Source organism: Rhinolophus sinicus, chromosome 2, assembly GCF_057876585.1.
Source record: "Rhinolophus sinicus isolate RSI-liver-muscle chromosome 2, RSI-T2T, whole genome shotgun sequence".
Lineage (NCBI taxonomy): Eukaryota > Metazoa > Chordata > Mammalia > Chiroptera > Rhinolophidae > Rhinolophus > Rhinolophus sinicus.
Genome location: NC_142502.1, coordinates 176,305,507 through 176,323,803, shown reverse-complemented (window position 1 = coordinate 176,323,803; position 18,297 = coordinate 176,305,507).

Here is an 18,297-nt window from a genome sequence, read left to right as displayed (position 1 = left end):
AGAAATAGCGCCAGACTGTTCATGATTTGGGCAACAATCTGGGAATCACCCACAAAGTATTCCTTGATTTCTTAATTTTACATCTTTTTAAGGAAAATTGGTTTATGTCAATAACCACTTAAGGTAGAGTGACTTGAAGATGATAAATGTTTCATTTGATTCAACAGAAATCTTTTTACCCCATGGTGCTCAGTGGCTACTGTCCTTGGTTCTGACCACACTCAAAACTAGAGAAAACTGTCCACTGAAGTCCACGTGTTTAGCCCTTACATGTGTTTGAACAGCATTTCTGAACATAATGATGCAATTAGTGCTCTGAGAAGTAACAGTGAGTAATTGGCCTCTCATTCTTGGTCCTTGACATTCTGGGATCTAGAGTCTGTGACTGTCCCTGTCAGAGAAGCCATATGGCCACTGCAGGCTGGACTCCTCCTGTGGTGGCTTCTCAGAGGGGTGGTGGAATTGGCTCAAGTAGGTCCTCTCTAGAGATTCCACTATGCAATATGGAACTCTTCTGTCATGCTATCATTACTAATGATATTAATTACAGTGATGGATAAAATATAAGATCTGCTATTTTGTGTGTGTGTGGACGTTTTGCAGTTATAGTTTTGAGGTTATTGATCACTTATATTATGGCAAAACATCTTATTGTATATCCTTGGTGACAGCTAGCTTAGTGTGTGACCTTGTCATTGCCTAATAAGCTCCGACATCCCTATTAGGCAATAGCCCCAAATTAATTAATTTATTTATCTTTTAAAAAATAATGAACATGTTTTTATTTCTCTCATAATTTATAAAATGTGAATATTCTGTAATTCAGCCATACCCTGTACTTCCTGATAATTTCTTCATTGGGTCTCAATTCCCTTTTAAACAGCATCCTATTGTTCCAGAAATCAGTGAACTTTTCATAGTTCTTTATGTCTAGATAACATTCAAAGACAAATACCACAGGGGTGACTATATGAACCAAATGGTTACACACATGGTCTGAAGTAAGGTCATCATGATTGTTTCCTCCCATCCCCACCGCCCAGGTGCCAACAGTGTCCTGAGGGTCAAGGGTGGCAGTGAGCTCAGACCCCCAAATTAACTTAAAACAAAGGAAATCCTTAAATTGTAGCATCATGTAAATGTGTATATTATCAAATTAGAAACAGAGATAGAGTTATTCAAATACAGTTGATTAACAACAATAAACTTTCAACAATTGCAGATGGAGAAGCTGAAATTTTCCTGGAGGATAAACTGTACATTTGGATTTTACATAGACAATGCTCCTGTATGCATAAACCATAAAAGGCAGAATATCAGGTATCAGCAAACCTGAGCACTGAAATATGTTGCGGGGGTGGGGAGGGTGGGGTTTATGTTAGGAAGAGCTCTGTCTTTTACTGAAAATTACCACATAAATGAACAAAGACTCTCTGAGGGGAAAACCAGTACAAAGGCAAAAACACAAAGCAAAACAAAACAAACCTGTGATTTAAGCCCACAGGATACATGTGCAAATGGGGGATGGGAGAGGGGTAGAGAGACAGTGGACCCACTCCTTTCCCTCTGGTGTCATTTCAATTCTGATAAGAGTTTGCCACTTACTGTCCAGTTTCAAATATCACAAAAGATGTTTTTAGTAAGCTTTACTTCTCAACTGATTCTCTGACTAGGTATACACAGAAGTATTTGACTTCAATTAGAAATGTTCCTAAACCTCAGAACAGCACAAATGTAAAGAAATTCTACAAGAACTTCTGAGATTATTCAGTCTGCATACATAAAAATTTGAGTAACCACTTTTCAAGTCTGTGCAAAATTACCAAAAGAATCAATGAATTCCAGCAAACATTTAGCTGGATCATTTGTCACTTTATTTCAGCATAGTAACGCAAGCTCTGATTTAACCAAGATGTTGCTTTTTACTTAGATTGTGAATGATTTTAGTGCAGTGTTTTGTCTTTGACTTTAAATGTTTTCCTTTAAAAATATAAATATCATACCAAAATGCCTCTTAAAATCCATATTCAATTAACTGTACAATTCTAGAGACTATTCACATACAGAGGACTTTTAACCAGAAGGTACAGTGTACAAAAGTTATAAAAATGTGTAACTGTTGCACAGGATGAGTATTTCAAATACATGTTTAGTTTTAAAACACTTCAGCAAAAGAAGTACAGAACCAAGGGGTCATGAGATCTAGAATTTACTCGCTTGTTTGTTGCTAATTAGTTTTGAAAGCTTGGCCCTGTTATTCAAATTCTTGTAGTCTCAGTTGCAGTAGGGAATAAAGACAGATCAAAAGAGATCTAGAAAGAAATTCTAAAATTCTATACAGTTGTTTCTCAAGATCTGTGAAGAGTCTGAGATGTTATTTTACTCCAAGCCAGTTAGTTAGTTTGTTACATTTTCACTGAATGGGGTTGGAAGACATGAGACTCTAGGGTCAGAGATGAAGGACAATTTGTTACTCACAGCAAGGAGTAGCAATAGCCAGAGAATCAGCAATCGTTTGTGTGTGTCAGTGTGTGTTTGTGTGTGTGTGTGTGTGTGTGCGCGCGCGATAGTTATCTAAGACCCTATTCCCTAGGGCAACAGAAAGAAGGCCAAATGAGACCTGCATACACTGTGGGTTGTATTATAGGAAACCCAAGCATTTTATAATGGGCAGTAAATTAGCCTGCCCTTTGCTCTGGAAGGAAGCATTATCTCCACCTTCCAAGCTTTTTCAGTATGCAAACATTCTTAAAAATATAGTTCAAAACTACTGACAGTGTAGTTCTTCTCTTAAAAGACATACAGAGGAAAAATGAGAAAGACACAGAAAATATCTCCCAACAACATTCACCCATCTTTTCTATGTCATCTTAGCATCTGCTTAATTTCCCCATGAATTGCCATTGCCATCAACTCTAAATAATCTGACTGACAGAACTTGGAGCCAAATCCTTCAATTTAACTCATACAGCATATAATTAAGACTGTCACTGAGAGGACTCCAGGCATTAGGATGAGGCCAATGTGTGATGCCCACCCAGGGTCTCACATCCACTGAGAATTGTGTCTAACACCGCTTGGATGTGCCCTACTATTAATAATTACAATGCGTCTGATTTTTAGAAAAGAAATTTGTGCTTTGAACAATAAATTAATTCACAGTACCCATTACTTTTCTCAGAAAAACTAGAGATGTTAAATGACATTTAGTATTAACTCTTCCTCTTATAGATGAGAGAAAAAAGACCATAGCAGAATAAATATTATTTCTTCAAGGTTGCAAAACAAAGTATTAACCCAGGTCTCTTAGCTCCCTGTCTACTTCATGGTTAAAAATGTCAATCAGCTAGCAAATTAGTATTCCCTGGCACACTGTCTAACATTGTGCCTGGGGAATCCAGAAGATGTGCCAACATGCCTCATCCACATAAACAATTAGCAAACAATTTAGTGCTAAAATGTAGGTTACCAGAAAATTCAAAGTGATATTGCGATTAAATTCCATTGAATAAAGAGAGAGATAAGGAGATATGGAATGACAAGGAATCTTAGCTAATGCAAGAAAAAGAAAAGGCAAACACACTAAACTCAGGAATGGTGAGGCCAAGCCACAGCTGGTCAAGGTGGCCCTGGCGTGAAGTAGAGGACAAGAAGACCTGCCTGTGTGGGGAAAGAGAGCAAGACCAGATAAGGGAGTGAGGCAGCCTTCAAGAAGATCCTGAAAGTCAGGAAGGAGAGCTTATTCCTGAGAAGATGACAACTGGTAACACCTATCCTGACCCAACCCAGCCTGCAGGCAAAGTCAAGTTTTGGTTTGGATGCAAAAGAGGGCTCAGTTATAGTATGTGACAGTGTGTGTGTGTGTGTGTGTGTGTGTGTGTGTGTACTACATATGCTCTCAGCCATGGTAAAATTAAGATTATTTGGGGGTTGAGTGGATAATAAATCACTACAATATATATTTTTGAAATATTAAAAAATTAAAAATTTCTTTTATTGTCTCTTATTGTAATTTCTGTCAGATTTTAGAAAGTAAATTACTTATTGATATAATATATAATGACTGATACATAACACTAATGCATAGTACCGTGTTTCCCCGAAAATAAGACCTAGCTGGACAATCAGCTCTAATGCATCTTTTGGAGCAAAAATTAGCCTCGTAGATGATGTAATACAGAATTTTACACTTGAAACCTATGTAATTTTACTAAGCATTGCTACCCCAATAAATTGTAATTTAAAAAAGGAATACAGTTGCTAAGAGAGATTTGTAAAGTTCTCATAGGGGATGGATGTTAACAACACTTCTTGTGGTCATCATTTCACAGTATATACATATATTGAAACATTATGTTGTACACCTTAAATAATACAATGTCCTATGTCAATTACGTTTCAATACAACTGGGAAAAAAACTTACAGCAACTAACAATAAAGGAAAAATGTTTGGGGTGATACAATACTATCTTTAAAAAGAGGCCTAGAGCAATAAACTTAAATGTTTTTCTCTAAAATTGTGAATAAACCAAGAAAGCCAACTAGCTCCATTTCTAGTCAGTATTGTGCTAAAGGTCTTACCTAGGGCAATGGATCACAAAAATATAAAAGATACAACACTTGGAAAGAAAGTAATAAAAAATAATCTTTAATGCAGATGACAGCGCATACAAAGAAATATAAAATAATCTAGGCAAACTATTAAAAATATGAGTTGAATTTGACAAGTTCACTTATTACAGTTATTATATAAAACTGTCTTTCTAAAAACCAGAACAACTAAATAGAGATAAAATGTTTCAAATGCCATCATTTTCAAAGCAAATTCTTTAAATAAGACATAAAAAGCACTAACCCATAAGAGAGAGGATTTAACTACTTTAAAAACAAGAACATCTCCGCATTAAAAGATACAAACCATGGGTTGATAAAAGATATTTGCAATACATGCATTAAATAAAGGACTCCAAACTGTATGAATAATTTCTATAAATCAGTAAGATAAAGACACCCAATATATTAGAAATGTGGGCAAAAGCCTCAAAGAACATTACACACACACACACACACACACACACACACACACACACACACACACACAGTGCAAGTGGTCCAATAAATATGTAAGAAGGTGCTAAACCTCATTCATCATCACATGACTGCAAAGTAATACCAGAAATAGATGCCACTATGCAGAAATCATAATGGCTACAGTTTCAAAAATGTGAAAATACCAAGTGCTGCAGAGGACAGGGTGCCACTAAGACTTCCATTCAATGCTAGTAGAAATGTAAATTGGTAAACCACTTCAGAAAACATTTTGATAGCATTTAGTAGAGCTTAGCATAAGTTTATCCTGTGACACAATTTTGTTCCTAGGTGTATTGCCAACAGAAATGTGTCCATTTGGGCATTAATAGACATATACCAAGATATAGCACCACTATTCCTAACAGTTAAATACGGAGAACAATCCACATTTTCATAGACAGCAGAACAGATAAATAAATCATGGTAGATTCAAAACATTGAAAATTATACGATAAGAATAAACAACTGTGATACGCAACAACATGAATGAATTGAAAAACAAGGTTCAGAGCAGAATAGTTACAAAATAATACACACTGTATTATTTCACTTTTGTAACTTTCAAAAATGGCAAAAATTAACTGATGGTGATGTAATTTAAAATAGTGGTTAACTTTGGAGAAAGTAATGTCTGGAAGGGAGGACATAAAAAGCTTCCAATTGGGCCACAATATTCTATTTTTTGATCTGGGTGATGTTTACTTTTATAGGTCATTGGGCTGTATATTTATAACTTGTGTACTATTCCTCATGTATCTTATTTTTAATAAAAAGTTTAAACATATATGTAAGTATGTACATATGTATGGAGACAGGGGAGGAGAGAGAGAGAGAGAGAGATTGAAAGGTTTAGCTATGTTGAACCAGGTTTTATAAATGTACTAGTGTGAAAGAAGGGTAGGTCACCAGGACCATATGCCATTCCTCCAAAATATGTTATCTATTATGTCTAAAAGAACACATAAATAAAATAATTCCAAATACAACAGAGAATGTTGTGCAGCCTGGAATCACAGTCAGTACAATCAGACCTTTTTTATTAAACAGCTTTGGAAATATTTTGGGATCAGTTGTTAAATAACTCCATTGATAAAAATATGTTGAATCAAAGTTTGCTCAAAGAAGAGAAAAAACTAGTTTTAATAATAAACACTATCCTATCTCAAACAGATTGAAAATTCTGCTAGAAAGTAATATCTTTTTCTTTTGCCAACCAAACACACACACACACACACACACACACACAGAGTTGGTTAGCAAATTGAACCCCGTAGGTACATGGAGGGCAAGGAGAGATGGGAGAGGCAGACCTCTCAGGCTGGTAAGGTGCAGACTTAATAAGCAGAGGAACTTACACATCAGGCTTGTCTCTAGCAGCTGCAAAAATGAGTAAAAACTCCACACCTGCCCATGAGAATCTAAATTTTTTAAAGAGGCCTTAACTGGGTTCAGTCATATATTCAGTCCTGATAGTCTCAGCACCTTACTCTCTCAAGACTGTGCCCTATTGTGGGAAAGGTGGATGCAACATATATTCCAAGGACAGGGAAGGGGTGAGGAGCCTCCATTGTCTGGTAACCAGCAGTCAGATCTTCTCAATGACCTCCTCCAGCTTCCCGCCCCCTGTAAGCTGCTCTTACAATCCTACATGCCCCCTCTTCTGAAATGTGCTCTGAGCACTCAGCAAGGGGTTTCACTAGCACGGAAGTAACTTGTTTGGTGGCTCTTTGGCTGCTTTGGATCAGATACTACAGCAACAACATAGGCACATGCAAGAGAAAACACAGATTAACATAATGATACCCAGAGTACGTAATATTTTCTTCTTTTTTTTCCATCAAGGGCCTCAGGATCCAAACCACTGATTTGTTAAATCCCCTAGGCTAGGTGTTAGATCGCTCAGGGCATTCACTTATGTCCACATATGATTTAATAAAGATGACACATTAGCAGACTCATCAGGTATGAACACATGACATTCTCTTGGATAATGGCACTGGCACTCATTGTGGGGCAGCAATAATATCTAAGGCCATCCTTTTAGAGGAGAGCTTTTCTCCTTAGAGACATTTCAGTGTTCGGTAAGTGTTGACTGTCATTTAAGGATTGCTGGTGAATTTAGGCAGGGCTTCTATGTGTGCCGTACTTCCTTCAGGCTGATGGAGGGAACAAAGATGGCGGCCAAATGATACCAGTGGAAACAGATCATGTTCACCTGACCTTGAAAAGGAGGCTGGCAGCTTTAGCAACTTGACCTCATTGTACATACTATACATGTTGGCTAGGGGAAGAAGCGCTGCCAGGTGTGGAGAGATAGACTGGGGTCAGGAAATGCCAGACCGGGACCCCTATTTTCTCCCCTCTTTCATGACGTGTGTTCCATTTGAAGGACAGTGTGTTTCCTTAAATAGGCCCTGCTTGCAGCAAAGCAACAGGTTTCCAGTGGAGATCGAGCAGTTCCCCCTCAGCCAGGGGCATGAAGTGATTTATCCATCCTGGTGGGGCATGTCATTGCAAATTCCAGGAGATAATGCCTTCCCCAGGCTTGATTGGGGGTGGTGTTGTCAGCAGCATAGCATGTTTATCCACAGAGAGAGTTGGGGCAATGGCTGTAGCCTGTGACTTCCAAACCTTTACTGTGTGGGTTATCTCCACAGAGGTCCCCAGTCTGGCATATGGGGTACCAGGCCCTACGGGTTGATCATTCAAATGTGTGAAAGCCTGGGACAGTTCAGTCCACCTGGCCAAGGTGGTTTAACTTCTTTCTTAGTAATTTAATCTGCTGTTTTAATAGTCCATTCTTTTCTTCTATCAGGCTTGCTGCTTGTGGGTTATAGATGAAAACTTCATTCATTGTCATGTTCTTGTGTTTAGTCTTGCATATCATGATCTTTATAATGTGCCCCCGAGCACTGTCTATTTGATGAGGGTATCTGCACGTGGTACTTAGCTTCTCTAATCCCCTAATGGTGGCAGCCGGGTTTGCTTGGCCACAGGGGAAAGCCTGGGTTAGACCAGACAAAGTGTCCACATATTTAGAACCCAGTCTTATTTAGAATCCTCGCTCAGAGGGAGGGGCCAATATCATCAATCTGTCAATCCCTCACTGGTTGAATACTCCAGTGGATGGCCCCAGACTGCTTTGGCAGTTGCTTTGGGCATTGTTTAGAACACACTAGATGTACCATTATTATATTAACCATTAAGAATGATTATTGGCTGGGTGGTGAACACACAATGCTATACATAGGTGAGGTATTATAGAAATGTACACTTGAAACCTATATTAGTTTACTAACCAACGTCACCCTAATAAGTTTAATAAAATTTTTAGAAAGAATGATTATTGGATATCTAGTTTAAAAATAATGCAAAGGTACACATCCAAAAAAAGTAATCTCGTAGCAAGAGGTAAATAATCTATACTTGCTTAAAATGGGGCTTTTGCCAAAACTTGGAAACCTCAAAGCTCCTGTGAGATGACCTTGCACTGACCCCACCGACAGGTCTGGGAGGCACGAATCTGACACACTTTACAATAAGACCACCTCCTTCCAGTCTTGGAATCAGTGGATGTATTTTATCCTGTACATTGATTAGAAGTCAACAAGAATGTGAAACCTAATTAAGTCTATAAGCAGAAACCACTTTTTAAAAATCTGCAAGCCAACACAACCTTCAGAGTAACACAGGAGATATCTACAGTCAGTTCTCCCAGAAAAAAAGTCAACAAATCATTACACCATTCAGATTATGATCTGCCTAATGCTAAATATTTGAATATTTATATCATTCATAGTAAACAATTGTTTGACATAATCCAATGGATACTTTGTACATTCTAGATGCTGTATTATCATGCAAACATCACTGGACACTGGGGAACACCCTGGAATAACAGTGTCTATCTTATTTAAAATCAAGGCAATAGTTTAAAATCATGCAAGATGTCTACTGCACACCTCCAGGAGGCACCATTTGCACAGACTAAAAGGATTATATAAATACAGTCCCAGGAGTTATGCAATGAGGCCGTCTTAAAATATTCTTGATGCAATGAGAAACAAACAAAAAAACTATTTCATAAAGATTGGTATATGGCCGCATTGTAAAAATAGAAAAAAATTTTAAGTGCAATTTTATTTATTTACTGATGTCAGTTTTACTGTTTCTGACAATCCACTTGGAATACTATGTGTCACTGACCCCAAATCACATTGGACACTAAGCTAGAAAAGGGTGTCATAGGGCCCACACCCTATCTCAAGACTCCTTTGGTTTCAATTACATTTTCCAACAGACACAATTGTTTTGTATATTTCTGAAAGATCTTTGTTCTTCCCTTCCATCCATATTTATAACCTCTATAGCTCTACTTGTATTATTTATATGCCTTTTCAACTGTTTTTAACGCTTTCCAATTTAACATCTGAAAAAGGCATTATTGTGCTTTCAGTGCTGCTTCTTAATCATTAATAGACATAGCATTTTTTTTAAAAATCTACCTTGTTGAACACATTTTGCAACTTCAAATTATATAAAACCTAAAATATGAGTAATTTGAAGACACTGACACAAATTATATTCTTTGCTTATCATCTTTGAGCTCATTTTCAGTTCTTCAGGCTGAATTTTTCTGGTTTGATTTGAATCAATTTTGCCAGTAAAATCTCACTGATGTTATATCAGTTACTAAGAGGAGAATATAGGATGAGCACTATACTTAATCCTCTCACTCATCTCTGAATTTAGTTATTCTAACAAGAATGCTATTTAGTGTATATGTGTGTGCACGCGCGCGCGTGCACACATGTGTTGTGGGATAGTGGTGTAGGGGGATACAGAGTGCATTTTAAAAATATACAGGAGAGTTACTCTAAACAGGAGAAAAAGAATTGGCCTCAGTGTAGGACCCAGAATGGTTGGAGGATCCATTTGGACTTGACTTTGCATTGATGACACAATTATCTTAAAGCCAGTGTGGTCTGAAAAATCAAGAGGCTCCCCAAGCAGTGCATTCCAAGATTCAAGATTTTTCAGAGACAGGTCACTAGAGCTAGAGAAACCCCAAAGGTCCTGAGTCCTGAGCAGAAGCTTGGGTTTGAGTTGGACTCGTGTAGTGGGTCAGACTGTTTATGGAAAGGGTGAAATGTAGGCATTTTGGGTAAGACCAGAATAATTAAAGATACCACTGAGAATAATCTCCTCCCCTGTGGGATTGTGAGGTACTAAGCCCAGCTGGAAAAGGGGGTGTATTCTAAAACTGAGAGAAACAAATATGGAAAGGAAGGCTGTGGCTAAATTATGAAGAGCTGTAGCTGTCACTCATAGTAAGACAAACTGGGAAAGAGGGAAACCTTTTTTTTATCCAGGATGAAACATGAGAAAATGGATGTTTTAGGAAGAACGGTTTGATGCCTCTGTTATAGACACAGCCAGGAACCAGGACAGGCTCCAGAGCATTCTAACAAATGCAGCTTGAAATCGAAACAAATAATCATTACCATTCATTTGGGATTCATGCCACTTTGCTATGCTCAAATAACCCTTTCAAAAATATGAGATAATAATGGGACAATAGTAGGAAAATTGAAATATATTATGAAAGCATCAGAAACACGCACAGCTTTTCAGCACAGTAATGTTAGTGCAGTTATATGTATTGATTCCTCATTCAAATACAATTAAGCTTTGAAATCAACTGCATATGGATTTAGACAGTTGAAAATGATATATTTCTTCTATACTTAATAGATGTCCAAACTGGATCTAGGAATGGTAGAAAAATGGGTGAGCAAATTGTTCTGCTTTAACTTTAGGCTAAATTAACTTTTTTCTGGTTTCTCTTGTCTTTCGTTTACATTGGTCTTTTTACACTTTTTACAGCATTTTCACCCTGTTAATCTCTTTGTATCTTTACACTATCCCATTTTACAGATAGGAAAATGGAGTCCAGACACAGCAAATCACTGATCACACATATCAACTGCTACTTCATGGCAGAGCCAGGACATACAAGTAGGCCCAGTTCAGCACACTATGAGCTATTATTAATCTGGGAGGTAACTATGAGCTCAGTGTGAAGCAAATCAATATCAACCTTTAAGAGACTGACATGAGTGCCTGAGCCAAGGGAGGATAAAGAACTAATACAGGTTTGGAAATGGACCAAAATGACTATTCAGACTCTGCCTATTTTTTTGTTTATAAACTCAATATACTTTCTAACCGGTAAAGATAGACAAGCTGAAAATGCCCAGGGGAGGAAGCAGTTCCCCTTTACTTTGGTCTCCCAGCACCGAGGTCTGTTCAGATTTCATGGATCAGTGGAGTGAGGACGAGGTGCAGCCAGAGGGCCCAGTGGAGCAGACTCAGGGCCTCTGAGCGCTTTTTGCTGGGAGGGGCGGCATCAGCTTGCACAGCACCAGCCCACCAGGACTTTCCCTGTGGTGGCGTGGGTTAGACTCTGCTTAATGTGTCCACTATTGGCTGAATAGACTAATGTCCAGTCTGTGTGCTTCTCCCCAAGCCAGGCTGGGCCCACCCTTTTGCTAACATGCATATGAGCTCGGACAATGAAGTTCACAAACTTTCTGCCATGTTTGTGCATGGTTCATATGGGCTTAAAGTGGCCCTGATATAACGTAATTCCTATAAAAGGCCTGACCATAACTACCATAGTACTGGACTCCAGTATATTCTATTATGTGCATGTGTTCTGTGAGCAAGAGAAAATAGAAGCTAATCAGTAAAAGAATGACTCAAGTCTATGAAAAAACATGTTATCCTTTTAGAATAAAGTTCCCTTGTTTTACTGAAGACTCTAAAAGTGTATATGGTGAAGTTATTTGTATTACACATAGACCCAGTGGGATGACCGAGAGAAGAAAATTAAACACTTTGATGACCTTATCAACCTTTTTCCTGTATCGAGTGAGGCTGCCCAAATACATGACAGGTTCTAGAACCTCAAGGAATCATAGCTGGCTCTCCCATCTTCCCTTCTGAAACTGCCTACACTCGTCTGGAGCCCAACCTCCCTCTCTCTTCTTGGTCACTATGTACTAGCCGATTCTCAAGTCTGGCATCATTCCTGGATGCTGCTTAATAGACTGCATTTGGACTAATGTCTTCAGTCTACAAAGCACCTCCATTCCTTTCCTGCACCCAGCCTCTGACCCCAGAACCCCTGCAAATGCGTGTGGATGCACACTGTTCCACCGGAGGCAATGAGACTTTACCCAGATTAAATGTGAAAAGGTGTGCTTTGAGCCATATATATTCTGCACCTGGAAAAATGGAACGCTGCCATCATGAAACTAAGATAACGATTATGGAAAGACAGGAACGGAATATGTCAGAGGAAGACCTCACCATCAAACGAAAACCCTTCCCTCAACACCTCACCTGTGAGATTCAGCCATCTGTGTGTGTGGACAATGAATGGTAATTATCTGAATGAGTGGGCATGGTTAGTGGGAGTCAATAAATGTCCACTTGTCAGTTGCAATTTGCATCAACCCTCCTTCTTCATCACAGGATGATCCAGGTTCAGAGGTAAGGAGGGGCTCAGGAATAGCCAGGCTTAATTAGCTGGTATTTGAATGGAAGGTGCTGGGAGCCAAGGGCAACAGGTACATGAATGAGAGTCAAGAAATCAATTGAGAGGCGTCAACAAGACATGTAATTAAATGAAAGACAAACTTCAGGACAGATGCTTGTGATGGTCTGGCTTAATTCTAGAGAAAGGTAACCAGGCTTCGAGCTAGATTTTTAAAGGGCAGAAAATAAAACTGCCCACTCACCTGTGCCGTGCTTGGCTACACATGTGAGCTCAGATGATAATAATGGCAAAGGACACTTGGTACATTCCAGGTACTGTTTTAAATGCTTTATGTTATTTCACTAATTTAACTCTCATAGCTTATAAGGGAGGTACCATTACTGTCACCCCTATTTTACAGATTAGAAAATTGTAGTCCAAAGTGGTTAAGTAAATTTGTTTCAGATTACCTCACATATAAGTGGCAAAGCTAGTGTTTGGGTCCAAAGTGCATAGTCTTATTACACTATACTATACTATACTATACTATACTATACTATACTATACTATACTATGTTCTCAAATTAGGAAGACATGCCTTCTTTGAAAATCATGAGAAATACATCAGAGAGAGTGAGAGCTAACAAAGACAGAGTCCCAAAAATCTGCCCCAAGGAAATGAAAGTAGACAGAAGTTTGACTTAACTCTGGAGAACAGCTTCGTGGACACTGCCCCTCTCATCCTTAAAATTTATTCCCCCTGTTCTCTCCTTTGCCTAGAGTAGCACCATTGATTATTTGTCCAGATTAAACCTCATCATCTCTTTGCTTTTTTAAAAATATATATTTTAGTTGATCCCACCATGAATTATAAAGCTCATCCATCCTAACGGGATCTCCTTATTCAGAGAAGAACCTGACATCAGGAGAGAGAGATTCTGAAATGGGTGGGCAGGGTAAGAGAGACAGGTGGAAAGACCTGGAAGGAAAACAGAGGACCTCAGCTGCAAAGCCGGTAAAAAAAAAAAAAAAAAAAAAAAAAAAAAGGGAGCTTTAATTTTACATTAGAGTCATGATACTCTGAATCCAGAAATAAACTGAGTTGCGTCCGGAAAAACATAGACTGAATCACCAGATGGAGATACAATGATATCTATGTTTGAAGTGCAAAGAAGAAAGTATGTTTTTAAATGTAATGCATTTTCCACAATTAGCCTGTTTTTCACTTTAAATACTAAGGGAATAGGCAACACAAGGAATAGTAATGGTTACACACTCTTATTCTCCCCATTCTATGGGTCAGGAAACAAGTTCAGAGAGGTTGAGTAACTTGTTTAAAGGTCAACCAGTTAGGGAATGGCAGAGCCCAAATGTGGACTTAGGTAGCACAGCTCCAGAGTCCATCTTTTCAGCATCTACACTGCACTGACTTTTATGTGAAGCGGGTGAGTGACATGCTGGCCAACTGAAGTCCACAAACCATGATTGGGACCATAGCACTGTATTTGGTTCTGGGTAAACTCAACACAATGAAAACAGAGCAACCCTTTGTGAGTTCAACAAACACATACTTGTGTAGGTCTTAGCACTTTGTTGCATGCATGTTCTTGGGAAAACAAATGTGAGACTCAGCCCTTGATGCAGGAGACACTTAGCATCTCAGAGCATGGGAGGAAACACAGAAGCCTTTCTGCTCTAAGCAGTGTGTCCTAAGCCACGTTAAGGGAAAGCGTGCAACATCTGGAGGATATAGACAACCCTCCAGATTTGCGGATCAGGTAGAATTAGTGAGGAGAGTTTACACTGGATCAAAAATGTCAGCTGAGGGTGACTAGGTAAAGGGCATTCTGGGCAAAGGGAGACAGTCAAACAAAACCGACAGGAATGCCTGAGGCTAGATAAGTGCAGGAATCGAGTTACAGCTGAAACATCATGGAAAGAAGGGAGATAGGAGCTGTGACTGCAGAAGACATTTGATTTTACACATCTGCTTGTCTGGCTAAGGAGCCCCTAATTCTGGAAGGAACGTCTTTAGAATAAAGGGTTGACAGGACACCGAAACATGTATCAAAATGGGAACATGGCTATATATGACATAGGCAGACACATTTGAAAAATCATCAGGAGGAATAAAGGCAAGAAAGTCAGGAATATAAATATATTGCCTGTGTAGTTAAAGGGCGTTTCTCTGTGCTATTTTGTTTTAAAAAGTAATCAAGTTGATAGATGCATAGGAATTCAATACAAATGAATATACACAGGTGAGAGAGGCAAGGAGGGGTCATATAGTGAAGAAAGGACCAGGATTCAGAGGCCAGCACAAGCTGGATCATGAGAGAAGGCAGCAGGTCCGAAAGCAGACCCATAGAGAAGCTAAAGTACGCAGTTTTATTCAACGCAAAAACTCTGATCTCCAAGTACAAGTCTCGTCCACGGCTATTAGGAGAACCTCTGATGATTCACTCATGCAAAAAAATGCTTCATTGCCATTGTAATCAGGCTCATAAGTTTGCACAGCCAGATAAGCAGACACGCTCCATTGCATCTTGTGAATATCATAGCTTTTGTTCAAGTATCACATTGAAATCCTAGGACTATGTCATTTACCCTACCATGTATATATTTTTTTCTACTCTATTTAAAAATACAACACAAAAGACACGCATAATGGCAAAGCAACTACTCCCAAAGATTGAAATTTAGTTTAAAACTGGAAATTGGGAGGTGCCCACTATGTTCAGTTGATATCCACCATGTGAACTGTGGACAGCATAAGAATTCTGAATTAAATATTCACAAAATAGTTTGTAGATGGCTCTCTTTTCCTTACCACGGTGAGCTAAAATCGATAAATTCACAGCCCTTTGTTAGACGATTGGGAGATATATGCAAAGCAGAAAATACATGTTTTTGCCTTCAAGGACTTTATAGCTTTATTCAAAAGACAAGCCTTATACTTCGGACCTGTAAGTAACAACCCTGGATTGATGGATAGACAGAAGTATTTGGAGTCACCACAGCTTCACAGAATTATATACTTATAGGGCAAATGAAATGCTTTAGAAATAGCTGCACTCCATGAAGAGTTTTGCCTGCGTGTATTTTTTTGTATCTTATATATCCTAGATACTGGAGAAGCTGAAGGGACAGAGAATGGTACCTGCCCTTAAGCAGTCCACCAAGTAATATAGATGACATGTGACAATTTGAGTCCCATAATAAAACAAGGGGATAAACCACATTGTTAATAATGCAAAGGAAAGGTGACTACCTCCCTCTTTTACTGTATGTAATTTTGATTACTCAAAAAATTCTTTCCACAAAAACTAATGCCAGCAAACTTTTATCTAGCTTTTTTTGCGGTTATGGTCACAAAATCTCTATCAGAGAAGTAACGCCGCTGACTATAGTTGAATGTACAGTGTATCCAGTACTTGTCATTAATTTTAGACTAATATGTATTAGAGGGTGAGAATCATGCCCAGTTTCAATTTAATTCCTGAATAATCCTCATGACCGTTAGACAGGATGATTTATCTAAGCATAAAAGCACACAGCAAAATCAAAGCCTGGACTTTTTACGATTTTTCTAGTGGTGAGAATCAGGATTGAGAATGGGGGAAGCAAACCAGGCGGGCTGGGTGCACACTGTAAAGAAGCACTCACTCTCCCTTGAACACAGGAGACAGGGAGTGCCTCTTGAAAATGTGACCCCTAGGTCCCTAGCTTGCCTCACCCCCGTCTCAGTCCTGGAGTGTATAGTTTAAAGGGAAAACAAAATAGAAGGAAACGTTGTTAGAAGAAGCCTGTAGCAGCCAGAGAAATGGACCCGGGCCATCCAGTTTAGAATGGCCTTGTTTGTGCCCACGGTGCTCTTTAGAATAAGTCTCAGTGATTTCCCGTGGCAGACACGAGGCTCGGAGGACATATCAGGTCTCCTTCTTCTTTGGGCTAAGCCTGCTCAAAGCCACCCTTGGCCGAGTCCTTGACTTGGCTGGAATCAGTGAAGGACCCCTCAAAGCAGTTACATTAGAACTGTATTGACTGAATCTTCATGCACTCTATTTAAAAATGTACTCAGGATGTGTTTAATCAGAGATGGTAACACATACGGACACTGAAATGAAGGAAGATGTCTTTATGTTCATAGATCCTAGAAATAAAAGGAAGATACCCATGCAGAGCCATACGGTGAAGCACCTGGGTTGATCAAGAGGCAGAGGCATCGAGGAAAAAAATATGGGCAGGAGACTTTATTGTGGTTTTCCATAGGAAGGAATGGGCAAGGCAGGTTTGAATAATTTCAGCAGGTTCCAGAGGTAGAGCTGTCCCGAAAATAAAACCTAACCAGAAAATAAGCCCTAGCGTGATTTTTTCAGGATGACACCCCCTGAGCATAAGCCTTAATACATCTTTTGGAGTAAAACTTAATATAAGACCCAGTCATATTTTCGGGGAAACACGGTAGTTATTTGATACCTTTATCACCCCAGGATAGGAGTGTTGTGGGTCCCAGGGTGAGAGCATGATAAAGGAGGCATGGGCTCTAAATTGCGTTAGTTTGCATATAGTAGGTGCACTTTCTGGTGGGCACATTGTTTGCTCATCAGGAATTAACTAATCTGGGGAGGGGAAGCCCCTTCCCATGTAAGCAAGACCCCAAGATGTCAAAGCATCAGAAGAAAAAGACATACTTAATGTATATCCATATGGTTAATATTACTGTTTCTAAATTTCCAGAATTTCTGAGGTCTGTAAGAGAAATGCGTGTTCTCCGAAATGATGTGAAGGCATTCATGCAGCAAAGGTTGGAAAAACTTACAGTGTTACTGCATCTGCTATAATCAGAGGCCCCTGGCTTCCCAGAGTTTTCAACCCAGCATTCTTCACAACTCCAACACTTTTTTTTAAAAAATGCATAGAGAGAAAGCTCTTACTGTACTCTGGGTACACATTTTTACCATTTACACTAACTCACCACCCTAGGGTTTTAATCACCAAAAAGCTTACATAAAAGGTGCAAAATCCGTGGGCTTCTTTCCATGTTGTGTTTTGTGAAAGAAATGGAAAAAAAAAAAAAAAAAAAAGTGTACAATACAAGTAAAAGCCATAAAGACAAAACTCAGATTTCCCTGGAGGCTTGGAAATAATGTTGCTGACATGGACACTCAGCTTCCAGATGAAATTAAATGTGTCGGAAGTCCCGTCACTAACAACACAGGTGGCCACATCCTTGTTCCCACTCTATGAAGTACAAGGTGAGATTTTTAGTGCTAGGAAAGCTGCCAGCCACGGAGAAAATTGAAGAAAAGAGCAACTTACAATTATTAAGGAGCTGTAGGATCTGACTAACCAAAAAAGCCTAGAAGAATTGAATTTTGTTAAGCTTGTATTAACAATGTTGAAAGTGTGAGAAATGGAAACAATCTTAGTTTCAAGATATTTGAGAGGTGCAAACATCAAAGGGGCATAATTAGAAGCAAGTGTTTAGAGCAAAAAAAAAAAAAAAGGTAACAGATTCATGGCTGATTGTCAGGAATTAATTTCAGGTCTGCTATTTCTCCAACGCTATAGAGTCCTCCTCCCAGAACACTGAGCAAACTCTTTTCTTTCCATGGACCTTATCTTTCCCTGATAAGGTCAGCACTCTTATTTGTGAATA